At 43.9% G+C, this 22,500-nt stretch overlaps 3 non-coding genes across 3 annotated transcripts; 1 reads left to right on the top strand and 2 right to left on the bottom strand.

The window, feature by feature from the left end:
* Positions 1–66: 66 nt before the first annotated feature.
* On the bottom strand, positions 67–138 carry TRNAN-GUU (transfer RNA asparagine (anticodon GUU)). The gene has a single exon. It is a non-coding gene; the product is annotated as a tRNA-Asn (tRNA).
* A 4,032-nt stretch (positions 139–4,170) lies between these two features.
* TRNAP-GGG (transfer RNA proline (anticodon GGG)) lies at positions 4,171–4,244 on the bottom strand. The gene has a single exon. It is a non-coding gene; the product is annotated as a tRNA-Pro (tRNA).
* A 17,965-nt stretch (positions 4,245–22,209) lies between these two features.
* TRNAN-GUU (transfer RNA asparagine (anticodon GUU)) lies at positions 22,210–22,281 on the top strand. Its single transcript has one exon. It is a non-coding gene; the product is annotated as a tRNA-Asn (tRNA).
* Positions 22,282–22,500: the final 219 nt, after the last annotated feature.

Genomic DNA, 22,500 nt, shown 5'->3' with positions numbered 1-22,500 from the left:
TATTATCCCTATTGAAGGGAGGTACATCATCTAGACTATCTTCTATCCTACTGGAAATGGATGAATCTCCCCGGGTGGGATTTGAACCTACGACCAATCGGTTAACAGCCGACCGCTCTACCGCTGAGCTACCGAGGAAAGTGGCAGATGATTCAATCCCATATACTTCCAGAGACTCTTGTTCCTTGAGCCGCCCCTTGATCTGCAAGACGTTAACCACTCGAAGACCCAAAGCTTTCTTCGAGACTTCATGAACCTCGCGTACACCCTAACTCTCATTATAGGAAGAAGCAGTAATGATAGCAATCCCTTTTGCCTTCTCGGATAGAGCCTACGAATCGGGGGGGGGGCTGGTGTGGAAGATCTCGGTCATGGTTGATCTTGGTCGTGATTGATCGCCCCCCCCCCAACCCCAAGATGCATATCGATCGATCACCAATCACTAGTTTCTATTTCTCCTTTTCCGGAAAACATAGTAGAATAGTCACAGGATACTTATAGAGGTATAAGGAATATCTTGGAAAGGAGAAGAAAAAAACTCTTAGGAGACAAGAGAAACGAAGGCAGTTAGCAGTAGAATAATACCAATCATCAATCCGAATGAATAAGAAGATACTCTCCCGCCCTCCCCATATCTTGCGCTTTCTCCACCTATGGAACTCAAAATACCGGTGCCATTAATAATTCCGTCAATTACCCATTGGTCGAAAAGAAGAGTTAACTCACCCAGGAATCGAATACCTCTCACTAGAAGGATATCGTAGTAATGATCGATGTAACCCCGGTTGTGTGACCAGTCCCCAATGAGACGGTTAAATGAACCCATAGATTGTTTGGCAAAAGGATCAATATCACCGCAAGGTTGTGTGTGAGAGGATATCGGTCCATAAATCACGTAGGAGATAGATATTCCGGCTAGTGATAGACCAACCGAACCTGCTGAATCTATTAGCAATTGTACCAAATTTTCGGGATTGTTGTTGTCCTCTGAAAAGCCTGCAAGGGGAGTTAACCACTCGGATAGCAAATCGGGACCAGTTTCTCCTCCAGCGAGATTGACTCCTATTGATCCAACCAACGAAGTTGGTATCGACAGTACTACTGAAGGCAATACCATCGAAACGTCTGATTCCTTAGGATATAGAGACTCAGAACGAATATTGGACTCTGCAGAAACTTTTCTATCGACTGAATCTTCCCCGTCATAACCTCCTGCTGAATCGACTCCTTCGTCTCGCGGGGGTGGAGGAACATCATACCCATCTCCACTCGTTGCTATCGTTTTGGTGTTACTCCGAATGACACTATTCATAGAGGAATGGGATGAATTGGTACCGCCACCGGCGCGTAGATTCCCCTCAAACGTGAGGAGATAGATGCGGAACATGTAGAAAGCAGTTGGAACTGCTGTGAATGAGGCTATACATCCGGGGGGAAAGGAACGTAGCCAACTCTTTGCAATAATTTCATCTTTGGACCGGAAACGAGCTAGAGGTGGTATACCACAGAGAGAGAGAGTACCTGAAAGAAAAGTGATTCCAGTAATTGGCATATATTTTCGCGAACCACCCGTGGGAGACATATTTTGACTTCTATTGGGAGAGTATCCGACAACCCTTTCCATCGAATGAATTACTGAACCGGATCCGGGAAATAGCAAAGCTTTGGGATGGGCATGTGTAATGAGGTGAAACAACGAAGGTTTATAAGCACCGAGACCTAGAGCCAGCATCATGTAGCCCAATTGAGACATAGTAGAATAAGCTAAACCTTTCTTGATATCCTTCTGGGCAAGAGCTATCGTCGCTCCCAGTAGAGCCGTTATTCCGCCTATCCAGGAGATAACATTCATGCTTAGAGGTAAGGTTTCAAACAATTCAAGCATTCGAGCTACAAAAAAAATTCCCGCAGCTACCATAGTAGCGGCGTGTATAAGAGCCGAAATAGGTGTGGGTCCTTCCGTTGCATCGGGCAACCATACGTGGAGTGGGGATTGTGCAGATTTAGATACCGGACCCAAAAATGGTAGAGGAGCACATGTATTGGCAAGGGAGGAGCCGGCGCTGTTGTTATCAATCAACTCACTAAATCAATCACACGATTCGCGGATCTCGAAACTACCAGTTATCCAATACGTACCTAATATACCCAATAATAATCCGAAATCTCCTGTACGATTAGTTGCAAAAGCTTTTTGGCAGGCATTAGCAGCACTTGGTCGTGCGAACCAAAAACCTATCGGCGAGTAAGAGCACATCCCTACTAATTCCCGAAAAACATGAATCTGTATTGGATTGGGACTGAACACTAATCCTGACGTGGAGGCAGTGGAGAAACTTAAATAGACGGGAAACCTTACGTATCCCTAGTCGTGACGCATATGACTATCACTGTAAATCATAACCAAGACACCTATGGTGGTGACTGATATCGACGTAATGGAAGTAAGTGAATCAACTGAAAATCCTATCTTTGGAGAAATATCGTCGTTGGGAATCCATGACCATGAGTATTCAAAAGTGGAGCGACCAGTAACTTGTTGCCAGAATGTTGCGATAGAGACGGACATAGCTGCGGCTAATGAAAGAACACTGAGCATAGCACGTATACGACGAAGGCTCTTAGTGGCTTTTGGAAAAAGAAACGATGCCAATCCGATCAAACCAGAGGTTACGAATGGGCGTGAGGGGACAATCCAAGCACATTCATAAGATAATTCCATAAACATATTTAACCCTGGTTGGAACTCTTTCTGTCAATAGTTGTCAGATATATGGAGCGTCGAAGAATGGAATATATATGGACAGGTGAGATCACGCGTATCAAACCGAATAATCCATTTGTTTCTCGTTCTGGTGCGAGCCCGGCGTCGAGACTTGACAGGAATCAAATGTGTCGGAGATACTTATCTAGGTTCCATTTTTTGACCCCAAACCGATTGAGTTGTTTTGGGTTATTTTTCACACGACAAGACTATTACGGATAGACATGCAGCAATTGATACTGGAGGAAAACAACTCCGAGTAGAACCGGGGAGATTCTATGATGTTCGTCACTTCGCTCTGCTTGGGCACAACGCATCAGAGTCCAATACGGTAATGTCGATATATCGAGTTTCATTGGTTTGTCACGGATCCAAAATTGATCTCGGACATCCCCGGCTGAGTAACGCAACTGCTAGGGGGCGCGTCTTGCATCCCTGTTTCGAGAGGAAGAAAGTGATACGGAAGATCCATTCTAAGAAGAAGACGCGAAGGAAATCGGGATACAGACAGGATTTGGTTCGATCTGTAGTAGATCCCATTTGCTTAAATGGAAAGGAGTTGGTTGGTTAGCAAATTGTTATCATAAAGAAGTCAATGATTCTTGCTGGGATTCTTTTGCATAGAATGGAAACCCAGTTCCCCCAGTTGTTCCCCTTCTAATGATTCTACGCAATCACCCCCTCCCTCATTATATTGATTCTACTCGTACGTATCAACATACTCGTCGCATTCATTTCGATGATAAAACCGAATAGATAGATTTCATTATGGCAGTTCCAAAAAAACGTACTTCTAGGTCGCGGAGGAAGATTCGCAATCATATTTGGAAGACCCAAACTAATGAAGTAGCATCGAAAGCTTTTTCTCCAGCTAAATCCATTTTGACTGGACGGTCGAGAAGTTTTTACTATGTGACAAATGAAAAAATTTCTGAAACTGGTCAGTAGTACTCCCCGGTTGTAACAGGAATTGCCGTATCAATAGGACGTGGGGTCGGTCGGAATAGATAGTGAACTATTTGTTTGTTGGAACGGGGAAGACGAGATAAGTGATTGTCAGGGAACTTATTGATGAATTTGGATCCCTAGTAAGTAGTACGGGTACATGTTGATATTATTGCGTGACGGTACCGTGCGGTAAATAAAATCCAAATACTAACAGAGTTGTATCAATGAATGTTGGTAATAACCACGAGGGGGGGGGGGTTACGTGCATGAAGAAGGAGCCCAATCCCTCTCTTCCTTCCTATGATACAAGGGTCTCGATCACGATCATCGATTTATCTCTATCCCTACTACGAATGGGTATGGGTCGATAACACCCAAAGAGAATCGGGAGATAAATCTGCGTTCCCGGAACGGGAACGTCTTCTATTCCGTTTAAAATATGTTCCGACCTCGTTTATTCGGAATAGCAGGATTTGAACCTGCGACCTCCATCACCCCAAGATGGCACGCTACCGAGCTACGCCATATCCCGTTATTCCTATACAAGTATAGCGCCGTATACCTAATCAACTATAGACAGGGAAGGTCCCTTGTTGTGCGTGTGTACTCTCCCCCAGGAAGATTGACGATTCACCCGAAGATGTGATATCATTAATTACGATAAGTATAACGAGTAGCGAGCCGCTATGGTGAAATTGGTAGACACGCTGCTCTTAGGAAGCAGTGCTAGAGCATCTCGGTTCGAATCCGAGTAGCGGCATTTAATTTCAACCTGCAGGCGAGGGCTGTGTCTGATACAACCACTGGGAAAAGCAGTAGGAATAGGGAATTCTCCCCGTTTCGACGTTTAAGGGGTAAACCCGAAATCTCCTGGGAATAATGGGTGGGTGGTACATACTCTCCAAAATCTCACTAATTCACTGGATTCTCCTCATTACGATTCACACCGATATAGAGCACATATTCGCTCACATTTCTTTTCTTACGCTTCTTTCCGTCACTCTGTTTCACCGGATGGGGCTGGCTCGCAAGCTCAAGAGACTCATTAGTTTGAGCGTTGGAGGTATGACAATTGCTTTCATCTGTATAACGGGATTTACGACGATTCGTCGGATTCAACCCAAACATCTACCACCGAGCAATCTACATGAATCATCTATGTTTCTTTCACGGAGCTTCTCCCCAATGCATGTAATTATGAGAATTAGGAGTCGGAACGAATGGTCAGGTGCAGTCACGGCACCAGGTGCCATGTCGACCCATGGATTCGCAACTCTGGGTCTTCCTGAGGAAATGCAACAATCCACACCGCTAGTACCTGCTCTGCAACCTCATCGGTTAATGACGCATGTAAGTATGATGCCACTAAGCCATGTGACTTCGTTATGTGGATCTCCATCAGCAACATCTCCACCGATTGCCACCTATGACGCAGAACAATTTTCTATCCCCGGTCCAAATCAAGAATTTCCTACCTGGACCCCCTCTCCGGGAGTGGATATACACTGCTACGAGCAGGCAGGAAGTAATCCGAGAAACAGTTTTCATCGACTATCCTTGAATTCACGTAGGTGCCGATTGATCCACCAATTGGACCGATGGAGTTATCGAATCATCAGCTTAGGGTTTCCTCTACTGACTGTTGGTATTCTCTCTGGAGCAGTGTGGGCTAATGAAGCGTGGGGATCCTACTGGAGCCGGGACCCTAAGGAAACCTGGGCATTAGTGACTCGGCTGATATATGCTATTCATCTCCATACCAGAATAACTAGTGGTTGGCAGGGGGAAGGGCCTGCTATTGTAGCATCTACAGGATTCTTCATTGCTTGGATTTGTTTCTCAGGGGTTAATCCACCAGGAATCGGTTTACATAATCACGGGTGGCTTACTTAATAATTAGGTAGAAGACCGCTAATTCGATCGGGGGGAGAGATAACAAAAAATGTTACCTCGTCAGATGCTTGAAGTGTTACATGTAATCAATTCGTGATTTGAATCAGAGTCTGCATGAGGAATCGCGCTGTGGATTCCTCACCCAGACATTCATGCAATTACGTCGCCAGCGGCATGGATTCCCACTGCCTTCCCTTATAGGAATTAATACCAGAACCGCTTCCAAGAGTAATCCTCATTGAATAGATATGTTCGACTACCGATCCAAACGATACTGCGTTTTATTGCCCCTCTACTATCCCATAAAAGAGTACGGAACCAGGATAGATAGTATTTTGTGATTCCGTAGAGATGCAACCATGTCTGGATACAGACCGATACCGAGGATTGGTAAAGAGAGACAAATCGATATGAATATTTCCCGCGGTCCGGAATCAACTGAATATGGATCCGAATAGTTGGATATTCTGTATCCGTAGAATATTCGACGTAACATAGATAACAAATAAATGGGAGTTAATACTGTACCAATCGCTTCGACTACTACAACCGATAACTTAGATATAGATGAATAATGCTGATTAGTCACTATTCCTGGAAATACCATCAATTCCGATACAAACCCACTCATCCCGGGTAATGCAAGGGATGCCATTGAGAAGATACTAAACATAGTAAATATCCTGGGCATTGGGGTAGCCATCCCCCCTAATTGATCGAGATAAAGGGTACGTGTCCTATCGTAACAAGTCCCTGCAAGGTAAAATAGAGCGGCACCTATTAACCCATGGGAAATCATTTGTAACACAGCTCCATTAAGACCCGTATCTGTCACGGATCCAATTCCAATTGTTACAAAACCCATATGGGAAATTGATGAATACGCTATTCTCCTCTTAAGGTTACGCTGACCCGGCGGAATCAGGGATGCATAAACAATTTGGACTGATCCGAATAGCACCAACCACGAAGCAGGTATGGAATGAGCATGAGGTAATAATTCCATATTAATTCGAATCAATCCATACCCTCCCATTTTTAGTAATACCCCAGCCAGCAACATACATGTGCTGTAATGTGCTTCCCCATGAGTGTCTGGCAACCAAGTATGAAAAGGGAATATTGGCAGTTTCACGGCATACGCCACGAAGAATCCTAGATAAGAAAGCACTTCTAGTGATATAGGATGTGATCTGCTTGCCAAATCTCGGATATTGAAGGAGGGTTCCTGGGTCCCGTAGAAACCCATAGTTAGGGCTCCTATTAGGAGAAAGATAGAACCACCAGCTGTGTATAGAATAGACTTCGTGGCTGAGTATAGACGTCTCTTCCCACCCCACATACATAAAAGTAGGTAGATTGGGATTAATTCCAACTCCCACATAGGAGAGGAAAGCGAAATGTCTCGAGAAGCAAACAGTCCTATTTGGCCGCTATACATGGCCAACATCAAGAAATAGAATAGACGTGTATTCCGCGTAACTAGCCAAGCTGCTGAGGTTGCCGAAGTAGTGACAAATCCTGTCAGTAGAATGAGACCCATGGAGAGTCCATCAATACCTGAACTCCGATGGGAATTGATTGAATTTATCCAACTAGAATCCTCCACCAATTGAATGCATTGATCATCGATATGGAAGTGACAATGAAAGATATAAATGATTAGTAGAAATTCCGATATACAAATGCCTGGGGTATACCACCGAACGATCTTATTCCCATTGGAGGGAAGCATTGGAAATAGCGAACCCGCCAGAATCGGAAAAAGAACAATTGTGGTTAACCAGGGTACGTTACTCATCGTGGATGGAAAAATATTTTAGCGGGGGGGAGGGGGGGGGGAATCTTAATACCCCAACTCATACTCAATAGAATTGAGTATGAATCTTTGAGTATGAGTTGGAAAGAAAACGATTCGATTCTTGAATCTCTTTCTTGACCGATGAATCAATAAGCTAGACCCATACTACGAGTCGTCTCAGCTCCCGGATAGACGCGTACACTCGAGGAATCTGTTGGACAAGCGGATTCACGTCTCTTACAACCTACACAGTCTTCTGTTCTAGGAGCAGAAGCAATTTGATTGGCTTTACACCCATCCCGGGGGATCGTTTCCAATGCATCTGTCAGACAGGCTCTTACGCATTAGGTGCAACCAATACATGTGTCATAGATCTTTACTGAATGTGCCGTCGAATTTGTTCACTCCTATTGGATTGACGTGTCAAAGATATTCTCCTGTTGGGGTTGTTGAGGTGTACCTACCCTCCCCCCTGCCCCCTACCCCTTATTTTCCATTCAATCAAATCTAAGATTTGTATTGATTTGGTTTTTCCGCATCTACCTACATAGACACTCCGTGGGTGGAACTCTCCCATCATCCTCGTGAAATGAATGGGTTCTGCAATATGGGGAGGGACGGTACAAGACAATTTTAAGGAACGGGATAGGTAGGGATTCAGATAGGTATGACATAATTTTTCGGAATGAAATGCAATTGTTAGGGGGAAAACGACAGCATTACCAGCTGGATGTGATACACCTGCATTGAATAGCGATTCGCCCAAATAAATAGCGTCATCGACGAATCAATTACCATTTTAACAAATCAAATTGATCGATACGAGTCGATCTTCTATTACGCTGGATGACCGAAGCAATGGATAACCCAATAGCAGCTTCGGCAGCTGCAACGGCTATTACGGATATTGAAAAGATTTCCCCCTTCATTTGTTCATTGTCAAAGAAATTGGAGAATGCTACGAGATTTATATTAATGGCATTCAGAATCAGCTCAAGACACATCAGTGCCCTAATCATGTTTCGACTCGTGATTGATCCGGAAAAGCCAACGCGATAGGGATAAGCACCTAGAATCAGTCCATGTTCGAGCATGATGTATTAACCCCCCGGAAACTTAATTGGTTAACCTACGAGATGAGTTTACGAGAAGTTGTAATTAATTAGAAAGATGGGGAGTCATCTCCAGACGACGAAGCAGGTTCTTCGTCGGGTCTGGTTATTCCTTCACCACGAGCCATTGTAATCGCCCCTACTGAAGCCACTAGGAGGAGGATAGAAAGGAGTTCGAATGGAACCAGAAATTGTGTTAACAATTGGTATCCAATTCGCTGGATGTTGTTTTTTGAGACTCCCCCCACAACATCCCTCGATGGGTCGATTGGATTTATATCAGACCATTTCGTATCTCGAATTGTAGTGGTTGATAAGATAGATAGACCCGTACAAGCTCCTAAGGCAATAGTATCTCCCATATTCCAGGAAATGGTTGAATTGGAATCTACTGGTTCGTCAATAACCGTTACGGCAGACACGATCGAAACATTTATAGCTCCTACATAGATAGGCGATTGTGCGGCAGCTACAGAATCGGCATTCGGTACGAGATATGGGAGAGATATACAGATAAACACCAGTCCCGATGAAGAGGCGGAATAAACTATATTAGCAGATAATACCACTCCTACACTTCCCAGTAGAATACCTAATTCGATTAGTATCAAGACAGATTCATAAATTGATTCAGGTAGATTCATTATGCCCAGTTATTTTGATTCTCCCATCTCACTATATTACTATTCAATAACGACGTGTATGTGTGTGACCTACTTATGTAGACACACCCCCCCCTATTGGTAGAAATAATTGAAGGAGGGATATCTCTGCATAGCAGAGATATCTCGATATTGAATCATCTCCGACTTACTATTTTTTCTAACCAGGGAGTCGGTCTATCTTCCAAACTTCAGACGGAGATTCAATTGACACCACGAGTGACAGTTCGATTATTGGGATCTCCTTTCGTGACTCCCCCAGATGAATAACTCAGAGTTGGAACTACTTGAATTGCGGAATCCTGGGAGACAGAGAGGGGCAAACGTCCCGGAGCCATTTGATCATAATTTGATTCGTGACGATCATAAGTCGAGGGTTCATACTCCTCAGTCATTGACAAGCAATTTGTTAGGCGGTATTCGACACAATTCCCACAGAAGATACGAACTCCGAAATCAATGCTATAACTTCTTAATCGTTTTTTTCTGATGCTTCTTATCAATCTCCGGTCGACGACAGGCAGGTTAATCAGACATACTCGGACACGTACCTCACAAGCAATGCATTTGTCAAATTCAAAATGAATTCGTCCACGGAATCGTTCGGATGATATAAGTTTCTCGTAGGGGTATTGGATAGTCACAGGTAAACGATTCAGATGGTCTAGAGTAACCGCAAAACCTTGACCAGTATACCTCGCAGCTCGTATTGCTCGTTGACTATAATCCTGGAATCCAGTTACCGTGGGAAACATGTGATAGATAATCCTGGGGGAGTTCCTTAGTTTCTAGAGATTGGATAGATTAAAATCGGGGTGACATTGATGTAAACTATGAGGGGAATATCTCATTTTAGAGATGGTAGTCGAAACGAAGCTGTCAGCAACGGATTTCCCGGAGCAACGGGCAGAAGAGATTTCCAGCCGAGATCTAGTAATTGGTCTATTCTGACTCTAGGTAATGTCCATCTCGTTGCGATAGAAATGAATAGGAATAGATAAGACTTGGCTGATGTGGTAATGACACCTGTTACTGCATCGAATACATCAAAGGATTCACTGCTGAGAGTCCGAAAGGGAAAAATTTGCCCTAATTCTTGAAGAAATGGAATTGGTGAATCCCATCCACCCGGATAAAGGACTGTTACAAACGACGAGGAAACCAATGAATTTGGGTAAGAACCAACATAGAATGAACCAGATTTTATACCTGAATATTCGGTTTGATAACCCGCTACCAGTTCCTCCTCCGCCTCTGGTAGATCAAATGGCAACCTTTCACATTCTGCCGATGGGGATATGAAGAAAGCTATAAAGCCTATAGGTTGACGCCGCAGATTCCATCCCAGAAAACCATACTTAGATTGTGTTTCAACTATGTCAACCGTACTTAAGCTATCAGATAATTATAGTCGACGGTACAATTGCTATTACCACCTCTGATTCGAAACCGTACATGAAATTGGGATTTCATACGGCTCCCCATAAGTCACCCGAGAGGGGGATTGGTAGTTAATCACTTCCTTTGCGCGACACCCCCCTGAGGAGCGTCCCAATCTCAACCAATGGGATTCTGTTTGCTACAGGGAGTGATAGCTTCTGAATCCATCTCAACCTTTTCAGTTATTTTTTGATATAATTCGGAATCTTCCACCGTTTCTCGGTGGAATGGGATTTACCGATACTTCTTTTATATCTCCACATAGATGGATCCCTACCTATCTTTATTTCAGCCGAGAAGAGGATTAGCCTGAGGATTCCTATGATCCCAATCCTCTTGAGACTACTACGTAAAGGAGATACTCGCATATATCAATAATTTTTTCCGCCAGGGGCAGAAAAATCAAACCGTTGAAAGGATTACTTCGTTCCGGATAGTCATAATCTAAGTAGATAGGAATATACTCGGGATTGGGATTTTCAAGATGTACTACCTAGTCATCCCTACCGAGGCTAAGTCTTTATCCAATTAAAGAGAAAAGAGATTTTATTATGCAACTTTTTTCTCCACCCTTCTCACAAATCTCTTGTGTATATTAGTGTTCCTGACCATCCACTCCCGCTCAATCCCGGAAAAGAGGTTCAGTCCCTTCTTGTCCCCGCTTCAGGCCCTGTAAATCTATCCCGTACCTGGGGGCAAACAGTGTTTACTGCTCGGACATGCTTTCACTCCCGTACATGGGGGATGGGACTCGATTCACTCGCTGCAAGACGCTGTTCGATCTCACCCAGATGACTATCCAGTTGTTCTGTCAAATCAGTGAAAGATTCTTCATTCCGAATCTCTATATCGGAATAACCCTCTTCCCATCAATCTTATTCAGCGAGTCGCACGTGGGGATATGGATAGTACACATGGGGCTGGGGGTATTTCGTAACTAATTGATTGAGCAGCAGCTCTAAGACCACCTGGAGGGGAATATTTATTATTTGAACCATATCCTGCCATAAGTAGCCCTAGGGGAACGATACTTGAGATGGCGATCCAAGAGAAAGCACCTATACTCAGATCAGCTAGAATAATGTGCTGCCCGAAGGGTATCACCAAGTGGCTTATAAAGACTGGTATGACTACCACAGCTGGTCCAATATTGAATAGCCAAGTATCGCCCCTGGCTGGAACAATATCTTCCTTCAGTAGGAGCTTGACTCCATCGGCCAGGGATTGGATAATTCCCAAAGGACCTGCATATTCAGGTCCGATACGCTGTTGTACCCCCGCAGATACCTTTCACTCGAGCCGTACGATAACTAATACTCCTACTGTAATTCCTACGATAAGGGTGGGAATGGAAATCAGAATCCAAATCAATTCGGAAGAATCTCTCGAAACTCCCAATTTGTGAAATAAGTCAATCACGCGTTCCTCGAAATTTTTTGTACCAATTGCCGTTTCGGCGATCAACCTCCCCCATGATGATATCTATACTACCTAATATTGTCGTAATATCGGCTAGTTTCATTCCTTCTACCAATTGAGAGAGAATTTGCAGATTTATGAAGCCAGGCGGACGAATCTTCCGTCTCCGGGGAGAAACACTATCATCTCCAATCAGAAATATCCCTAATTCCCCTTTGGGAGCTTCCACCCTTACGTAATGCTCCTGCTCAGGTAATTTGAAAGTGGGAGAGGATTTCTTACCGACAAATTGATAGTCAAAATCATTCCATCCCATTTCCTTTCGTTGCTGACTAAGGCGTCGAGATTCCAAATTTTCATATGGACCTCCCGGAAGGAGTCTCGAGGCCTGTTGAATTATTCTTATGGATTCTCTCATCTCGCCGATTCGTACCAAATAACGGGCCAATGAATCTCCTCCTGTTTGCCATTGGATCCGCCAATCCGATTCGTCATAACATTCGTAGTGATCCACCTTGCGAAGATCCCATTGAATCCCCGAGGCTCGCAACATGGGTCCGGATAAGCCCCGATCTATAGCTTCTTCCCTACCAGTGACACCTATCCCCTCCACTCGTTTCAGAAATATAGGATTATTTGTGATAAGTCGTTCATATTCATCGACTTTTGAGAGGCAATAGTGGCAGGAATCCAAACATTTATCTAGCCACCCATATGGTGAATCTACCGCTACTCCCCCGACGCGGAAATAATTATGCGTCATTCACATACCCGTAGCAGACTCAAGTAAATCATAAATCATTTCCCTTTCTCGAAATGTGTAGAAAAAAGGGGTTTGTGCACCGACATCCGCCAGAAAAGGTCCGAGCCATGACGGGTGGGGAGCTATTCGACTTAGCTCGAGCATAATAACTCGTATGTAACTAGCTCTTCTCGGTATTTGAATATTTGCCAACTTCTCCGGCGCATTCACTGTTATTGCCTCGGTAAACATGGTGGCTAAATAATCCCATCTCGTCACGTGGGGAAGATACTGCAGAATCGTCCGGTTTTCAGCAATTTTTTCCATCCCTCTATGTAAATAGCCAAGTATTGGTTCACAACCAACGACATTTTCACCGTCTGGAGTAACAATAAGTCGAAGGACACCGTGCATCGACGGGTGGTGGGGACCCATACTCACTATAACTGGATCCACTTTCGTAGGAGGTATACCCATGAATTATGTTCCTGGTAATTTTTGCAGACCCTAGCTTCGGTAGAACTGGATTTCTATAAATTGGAATCGGCGTCTCTTCAATCTCCGAATACCCAAGTTGCTTATTATGTTATCGTATAAAGTCGGATCCTTTTTGGATGAATGAATTAAGAGACGCTTGCGTCTTCCCAATAATTTCCACAAACCCCTCTGAGAGGAGTAATCCTTGGAATGTGATTTCAAATGAGAAGTGAGTTTCGAGACTTGATCGGTCAAGTAGCATATTTGAGACTCAGCAGACCCTGTATCCCCTTTCTCACAAATCAACGTCGAATTGGTAGATATAGCCTTATCCGTAATAGTAGTAATAATAATTGTTTATCGAATTCATTGTATAGGATTTGCCTACTAATTCGGGTAGTATTGGTCCGAGCGAGGGAGATGAATACTCCTATAATCGGGGAAATCGTCACTCAATAGATTCGGTTATCGGTGGGAATTTGTTTCCCACCAACGAGTAGTTACAGCTCCGCATCTGATAAGTAAGGTAGGTATCTGCCCCTCCTTCTATCACACACTTGATTGAGATTACCAAGATGTTAGTAATATTAGTCGAGCAAATTGTCGAATCTACGTATTCTCCCCCCCGTCTCAAATAATGGGATACATGCGTATTCTGGGCGTGGCAAATCGACTTCCATTATTTGTGTCGAAGCGGAATCTGTTCATACAAGCTAATTCTTCTAAGCGATAACTGGGCCAAAGGAAACGTTTGATTTTCTGAGTCCCACTCAGGTCGCTAGACTCTTCACTCTTGTTCATCCATTCCACTCCAGAAGGGTAGCCCAAAGGGTCCCTTTCGGATTTCACGGAGCTCAAAATCAATAGGGATCTGAGAAATCGCGATTTGCGACGATGTCTCGGAAGCAGGAGATCTTCGATGTTATGGAGATAGGAGCGATTCCTATTCCTCTCCCCATTGATGAGTGACAAACGCAGCATGCACCCGCCAAATATATTTCTATTCAATCTTCTTTTGAATCTGTTTCGAAATTTCAGTGGGATACTAACCATTTTATACATGAGAATCTAATCATCGAATATTCGCGGTAAACGATGGGCTGAAATAACAAACAAATCATCTAGAATCTCGCGTTTCTCTTCGTTGAGAAAAAGATTCAACAAATCGCAATCTATACCCATATTGACACAGAAGGAAGTAAGATCCTGCTCATTTTCTAATACGTTGATGAGAGATATCAAATCCCTCAGTCTTTATAATTCTCTTTCTAATGCTTCGGATTCCCATTTCCATTGAAAAATATAATAGTGACTCCCCCTCTCTCTTAGAAGTATTTCATCCGAATCAATCTCTTCTTCCTGTAACCCGTAATCCGTGCCTAATCTCTGAAATCTTTCATTTGGGGTAGCGGGAACCCTCTCCCACAAAATAGAAGTCCCAGGTACAAATTTCGATCTTGTTTCGTATACATCCTTTGCTTCCGCGGGATCCGGAATTACCCACAACACCAAATCGGATTTCGGATTCAACTCACGTTCCGGATCAAGTATTCGTGGATGAGAAATTCCCTTCCCTGCAATAAGTTCTCTGATACGATTCCCTAAACGAGTTTCCCTTATCGCCGCATTCCACCCCGCCGGAAATTTTTGTATATCTACATCTCGTGAGGAATCAATAAAACTATGTAACAAATAACTGTATTTACGACGTTTATTGATATTTCTCACTCGATCTCTGAGGAAAGGGGTTTCAGTATATATGGAATAATCGTTTTGTCTATCACGAAATACATATTCATGCTCGGCGAGAAAACTTCCCCCGATGCTTCTGAATCCATATAAATTTTCGATGTCCGATCTCCATCTCTTCGGTGCAATTTTTTGCCATAACTCCAATGACAGGTTGTACTTGTCGGGACAGCCTAACAAACTCCCCAAATCATTTGCATTCAATTCCCAAAGTTGTTTGGAAAGTCCCCGCATCGTAGCAAAATTATTAATATGTTCATCGATACCATACCCACGTACAATCCCGCCAGTTCTGTCATCGGGACATCCCACGGAATCGCTCTTTCCCCCGTCATGTTTACCGCCATCAAAAAATTCTGGGGTTTCCCCTCCCCCTTTCGGATAACAACCATGATCACCGCGCGGATAATTCCAATCTTCCGAAGCATCATCCAGATTCTCATTATCCTTACATCCCTTCCGGTTATCGAGATACCCCGCATCCTTGCTATCTTCCGCAATTTCCATCAAAGAATCCAAATCCAGGTTGTTTTTCATGCTTACATGCCACAGAATGTCGTGAATGTGCGCCTGAGACGGTAATCCTATAGATTGATTATCGATAACTCGCGGTATTCCCTCCCTAATTCCGGAAATAGCTAGAATTGGGTGGTTTGCATCCCCATGAACCCCACCAACTTGATTCGTCACTTTCACCAGTTGCACCCGAAATCTAGCAAAATTGTCGAGATAATGAGCAAAAGCTCTATTGACTCTTCGAAATAATCCCGCTACTAGTAGAAGATACTTCTCAAACAATTCTGCGACCGATATGCGGGATCTCAAATAAATTCCCTGAATATTGACTAATTTCGTTTGGAATCTCAAAGAACTAGTCAGATTTGTATTAATTAGTCTGTCATCTATTCCCGGTTTACTAAAACGGAGTGATTTGGTGCTACGCCCACCCCCGCCAACCCCTTCGGTTAACAGATTTCTGAATGCATGCATGTCTGATTCGGGTTCGGATTTGGATCCACCAACGGTATCTTTTACTGGTTCATCATCGGTACCCGCAAAGTATCGGGATTTATTATCAATGGGAATTGATGTTTCATCTATTCCACCAGTACCTGGTTCACCGTGTGACGGCCCCTCTTTCCACCCGGTCCCTGTATCATTTGGAATATCTCCCCCAACAAAATCGGTTCCACTCCAATTCTCCCAAATCCCTTCAATTTTACGAAGGAAATTCAATTTCCCCAATGGAAACCTTGCGGATACACCCAATTTGGAGTAGAGACGACGCATTTGCCTAGTCCGCAATGCGAGACTACGTCTCAAAATTCTCATCAATTTCTTCCGGATAGGTTTCCAGAAGGAGGGATCTTTCTTAATAGTTCCAAAAGGTACATCTGTTTGGAATCCCCAAGCTGTTAAATAGCTAGATGGAGATTTTCCTCGCCTCAATCTATTTTTTCTCCCCGATTCCCGAGTCTTGAGATACCTGGGATTCATATCATTTTCCAAAATGGTTGGGCGCCTCCTCCCGCGAGTACGCCAAGGCTTCAACCGGAAAGGATACAAAATCTTTATCTGAAGACCCTCCTTCAACCAACGACCGGGTAAACGAGTGTGTGAGAATCCCTCGCCGTCGTAGGTGCATTTGATGTGGGATTCTTTGCGCCACTCACTCCAATCCTCATCCCATTCGGGAGCTTGAAAAAATAAAATACGACCGAAATTCTTGAGTGTTATCAATACAGGCAGTTTCACATATTTCCGAAGAGTCGATTGCATAACCAATAATAAACCCCGCCCCGTGTGGATGGAACTCACATCGAACCTAGCTGCTATAGCTGGGCGGTCGGATTTCGCTCGCTCCCCCTCTCTCGAGGATGAAAGAGATATTAGTTCCTGTTCGGGTTGGGTACTAGTTTCTCTCCTCGCGTCACCGGCCGATTCCTCAAAATCTACACCAGTTAATTCTCCGGCAGGAAATCGAAACGGAGTGGGTAGTTCCATTAATCTAAAGAAGAGAGGTGAATGTGCCTTATCTTGAAATACTTCCCAAACCAGTGTCTTACGTCTTCTGGAGCGCATAGAGCCTTTTATAGGTTTCCGACGAAAATCAGAGCTTTTTGCAAAACGTTTGACCAGTCTGCGTGTTTTCAGCCGCGTCTTCCCGACGCTGATTGCTAAATTTTTTAACTTTCTGTTACGAATATCAGTTGACCCACCCGCGACATCGAACCTATTATCATATATTAAGTGAGTATTGCGGGCCAATTCCTCCGACAGTTCCTCAATCTCGAGGATCGAACGTATTTTTTGTTTTGAAGAGTCAAGTCTTTCCCCACCAATTAGAGGTACGTCTAGCAAGCGGATCCAATCGAAGGCACCACAATCATCTCTGAGATAGGTGAAGAATAAAGCTAACTCTGTCGGAGATGAAGAAAATTTGAAGACTTGATCCCAAGTTACGGGGGTGGAATCACCCTTCGAAACTGAATAGTTTGTTTCTCCCACAACATCTTCAATCACGGCATCATCCGGTGTTTCGAACATGAAAATAAATATTTGCAAAGCATTTTTAGGTAATGCTTCCCGGGGAAGAGGAATCTCATTGCTTCTCAACTCTTTATACCTGATAGACACCCAATCCCGAATCTTATTACCGGAATTCAATTCATTGGCATACTCGTTGTTGTCAACCGCTTGCGATGCCAATGAATCAGACAGTATCCAGAATGAATCCGAGTTTGGAATCCTAGCACGACATGAATTATTCAAAAATGGATCATAAATCTTAGGTAATTCACCTCCGTTATCAGCCAATCCGGTCCTTCTTTCCATCGCTTTCCAGAAGATAGGCTCGGTGTCTAGGAATCGAATTCGGTCCTTTAACTCATTATTCAAATCCTTGTTTTTCCTGAATTGGTTCAAAATCCAGTCTTCATGCAGATGATGAGCTGGAAGTGGCATATCCGAATCCTCTAACGAGGTTCCTAACTGGTCTCCAAAGATCGACAAACTGGGTAACGCCGTGAGAGCCAACCGCTGTTTTCCACTAGTCAAACATTTGCTGAAAAAGTGATTTGATACTTGCTTCTTCACTAAGCTATCGCCGCCGAATCGGCTATTCTCTATATATCGTAAAGGACGATTTGGTTTGTATGGGTCGAACAAGGACGTGGGCCACGACTTGAAAATCCATAGCATCGAATCTGACAACTCCCGGAGATTGTTATCGAGCAAGACAAGTTCGTCTTCAAAATTCTTGGTGAAGAGAGGTACTGGAGCCTTACCCAAATAAACCAGTACATTAATGAGAACAACAATACTAAAAGTTTTGTAAATGACGCGTTTCATCAGCAGGTAGAGTATGGGTGAATCATATTCTACGCGAACCAGAAGTAATCTGGACAAGTAGCTGAATGACATATGACCGAGTGACCAACCCACGAAACTACTAATCAGAAATGTTATGTTGTTGCTATATCGAAAAATAAATAGGTGAATTGGTCTCGCCAATACGGGACTTGGTAAAAGAATTGGATTTAAAATCTGGAAAATGAAACTATCCAAGAATATATTACCGATTCGAAAGTCACTGAGTGAATTGGTCGGACGTAGAGTTCGATAATCCGGTAAATCCTTGGTTCGGAACCAGTAAAATAACATGTATGGTACTATTGGGACAGTTACAACATGTGGTTTCACTATCAATGCATATAGAGGTGAACAGAATATTGACAGAAATATTAGTAGCTATCCCATCATCAAACCACTCAAAGCGACGGTACCACTAAGATTCCCTCCCAAAAGAAAAGCTCTTATGGATAGTATTTGGGAGGGTCCAACGGGTAATGTTGTTAGTAATCCATAATATAGTCCGAATATTATAGGTGGACCTGCCACCTTCACCCGAGTAAGCAGCGAAACCTGCAGTAGATACAACGACATTTGAACGCTTTCTACGTTCATAATTATTTCCTTCCCATATTTTTCAGTTTTTTTTTTTTCCCGTAGAGTGCCGGCAACCTCTCCGTACCACTCCCGTAGCTAGCACAGCAACTCCTTCGGAAAGGAGTCGATGGATTTCTTAATCATGAGGAGACAGAATCCCATGATTAAGAATTTGGAGACGTCTCTATGCATTTCCCTCAATGGTCACTTCCCGTCACCCAATAATTCTATAATTTAGTGATTTGTTACCATCTGCTTCGACAGGTTACTCCAACCCAGACGCCCCGGATTATTATTACGCCGTAGGGGACGAGTAACAAGTTCAAGCACATCCCTCGCATTAGTGGATCCATGGATTTGGGCAAAGGTGAACTCGACAGACCATTTTGTATCAATACCTCTTGCTTCTAAAGGATTGGCATGAGCCATTCCAGTAATTGCTGAATCAGGTTTTAATTCATGCATACGCTGTATCTGGTTATAATTATCCGGTTTTTCCACGATCCGTGGCATGAGTGTACCCATCTCTTTGCAAGTATCTCGTGAGAAAGATGGCTCGGCAGCTTGATATCGTTTATCCATGTAGGGAATACCTGTTTCGTAGACAACCATTCCGCAGCGAATTGGGAATCTTGCTATAGAAATTTCTGATAGATTATCTCCCGTAAAAGATATAGATTTACCAGCTGCTATCTCAAGATAGTCTCTCAGACTCTTCCATATCTCATCCTCCCTCTCCTTCAAACCCTGAGGTTCCATATTAAAGGCGGAACAAATCTTTTCTATCCAAGCACGCGTCCCATCAGGACCAATAGGAAAAGGTGCTCCAATTAACTGGCATTTACGACGCCGCATCAGAGTCGTCGCTGTACGGCTCAGAGAGGGATTCACGCCGCAAACATACACTCCCTTGCCTAATGATGGAAGTTCAGTATATCTCTGGGAGGGTTACCACCCCGATACCTGAATGGATTGACGTTTCGATTCCGGATTCGGTTGAGAAGCTACAGTTGAAGTTAGAGATCCAAAAAGAACTGAAGCATGATTCTTTATTTCCGTCCCTCCGGATTAGCCCCCCCCGCTTTCCGTCGTCGCAGTGTCAACACCCCCAACTAAATCCTGTTTCTGTTCGTGTCTAGATATGTCAAATTCCGGACACCGATGCGTCGTGGCAGCTGATACAGTATCCTCTCCCTGAGTAAAAGCATAATCCGATCCATTGGCCCGCGCAACTACAATTGGTACTCCAAGTTCGTTTTCTAGCTTGGGTGCTATGCCTTCTAGGTCCGTCTTTGTTATTTCCGTGGTACATGTGCCAATCCAAATAATGACACTAGGGTTTCTATCTCGTTTTATTTGGATACAAATTCTCTCCAATTCCCCTTGATCATTTAATTGGGCCGAGACGTCCCCCTCTTCCGACTCTGCCATTGCATAACGAGGTTCCGCAAGGATCGTAACTCCAAGAGCGTTCTGTAAGAAATAACCACAAGTCTTTGTACCTACCACTGGGGAAAAGCTGTCTTCGATCTTTTGATATAACCAAGCCACACAACTAATGGGGCAAGAAGTGTGATAATTTCCGTTTCACATTCAAAAGTGAGAGTTTCGGGAGTCTTCGTGAAAGGGTTTCCTCAGAAAGGGTACACATACAAGAAATTTGCAGTTTCGGTTTCGAATCATCGTAAAATCAAGCAGAATATCCTGTTGAGTTTGCTGGGCATTCCTCTGCCCCCCACCATCGGGATTCAGATAGAAATCGGAGAGCAGACTGAATAATTCTCTATCTGGAATTTCCCTTGGCACAACCCCTTCTGGTCGAGACAATATCTGATCCGCCACATTGGGATGGAAATCACAAACATAATTGAGATCTGATTGACATTCAGCCGTTTCAAACAATGTTTTCCCCTTCACCCTCGAGACCCGAATGTCCTCAATGAGAGGCAACACTTCCAGCACAGGCATCGGGCAGGCTTCTACATGTTTATCAATGAGATCTCTCCTAGATGTCCGATTTCCCCACCAAACCTGCTAATCGCAATGGGTGGGTATGTGCCTTCTCCCTAACCGACGCAGCAATACGATTTGCTGCAAAAGGGGCATCGAATCCATTATCCGTGATAATAATGCAATAATCCGCATGATTCGATGGAGCGGCAAAACCTCCACGGACTACGTCCCCTAAAACGTCGAATAGAGTAGTATCATATTCATAAGAAGCATTCGATTCTTTCGATGATTTAACCGTTTCTCCACTACGTATCCCCCACAACCAGCTCCCGCAGGTGGTCCCCCTGCTTCAACACGATCCACTCCGCCATAACCCTTATAAATGACATCCTCAGGCCACACATCTTCATAGTGGTAATCCTTCGATTGCAAAGTGTCTATAATGGTAGGTATCAAGAATCCCGTGGGGGTGAAAGTACTATCATGTTTCGGATCACATCCAATTTGCAATACCCGTTTTCGCGTCTCGCCAAAGCTATTGATATATTACAACTTGTTGTTGACTTACCAATTCCACCCTTTCCATAAACTGCTACTTTCGTTTCGCAAAGCTCCGATTCATTTTCTTCATCCCGACTATCCCCCACTTCCCCCCCCCTCCCCCTCACGTTCTCTTTCCCCTTTTTTCTTCATTTTTCACCCCTTATCCATACTTTCCCCCCGTAGACTCATTCATTCCATTTATGGATTCAAGTTTATGGATCCTCCACCCGCCTGCAATTATTGATATCGATACGGATCGTGGGGTTCCATGGGCGGGAGAGTATCTTCTTATTCATTCGGATTGATGATTGGTATTATTCTACTGCTAACTGCCTTCGTTTCTCTTGTCTCCTAAGAGTTTTTTTCTTCTCCTTTCCAAGATATTCCTTATACCTCTATAAGTATCCTGTGACTATTCTACTATGTTTTCCGGAAAAGGAGAAATAGAAACTAGTGATTGGTGATCGATCGATATGCATCTTGGGGTTGGGGGGGGGGCGATCAATCACGACCAAGATCAACCATGACCGAGATCTTCCACACCAGCCCCCCCCCCGATTCGTAGGCTCTATCCGAGAAGGCAAAAGGGATTGCTATCATTACTGCTTCTTCCTATAATGAGAGTTAGGGTGTACGCGAGGTTCATGAAGTCTCGAAGAAAGCTTTGGGTCTTCGAGTGGTTAACGTCTTGCAGATCAAGGGGCGGCTCAAGGAACAAGAGTCTCTGGAAGTATATGGGATTGAATCATCTGCCACTTTCCTCGGTAGCTCAGCGGTAGAGCGGTCGGCTGTTAACCGATTGGTCGTAGGTTCAAATCCCACCCGGGGAGATTCATCCATTTCCAGTAGGATAGAAGATAGTCTAGATGATGTACCTCCCTTCAATAGGGATAATACTTCACTTACGTCAGGGGAGGGGGAGGTACCTCCTCATAATATATATCGTAGAAACCGATAGTATCTTTGAAGATTTACATTATCCACATTCGAGATTCTCAGTAATGAGGTAGTTCTCCCACACCCGTATGCCGAATCGGGACTATAACCAT

This window comes from Dipteris shenzhenensis, unplaced genomic scaffold (genome assembly GCF_047967505.1).
Source record: "Dipteris shenzhenensis isolate YYH24624 ecotype China unplaced genomic scaffold, Dip_SZ_1.0 scaf0395, whole genome shotgun sequence".
Taxonomy (NCBI): Eukaryota; Viridiplantae; Streptophyta; class Polypodiopsida; order Gleicheniales; family Dipteridaceae; genus Dipteris; species Dipteris shenzhenensis.
The sequence above is the reverse complement of the archived record's forward strand: the minus strand, read 5'-3'. Positions and strand labels throughout refer to the sequence as shown.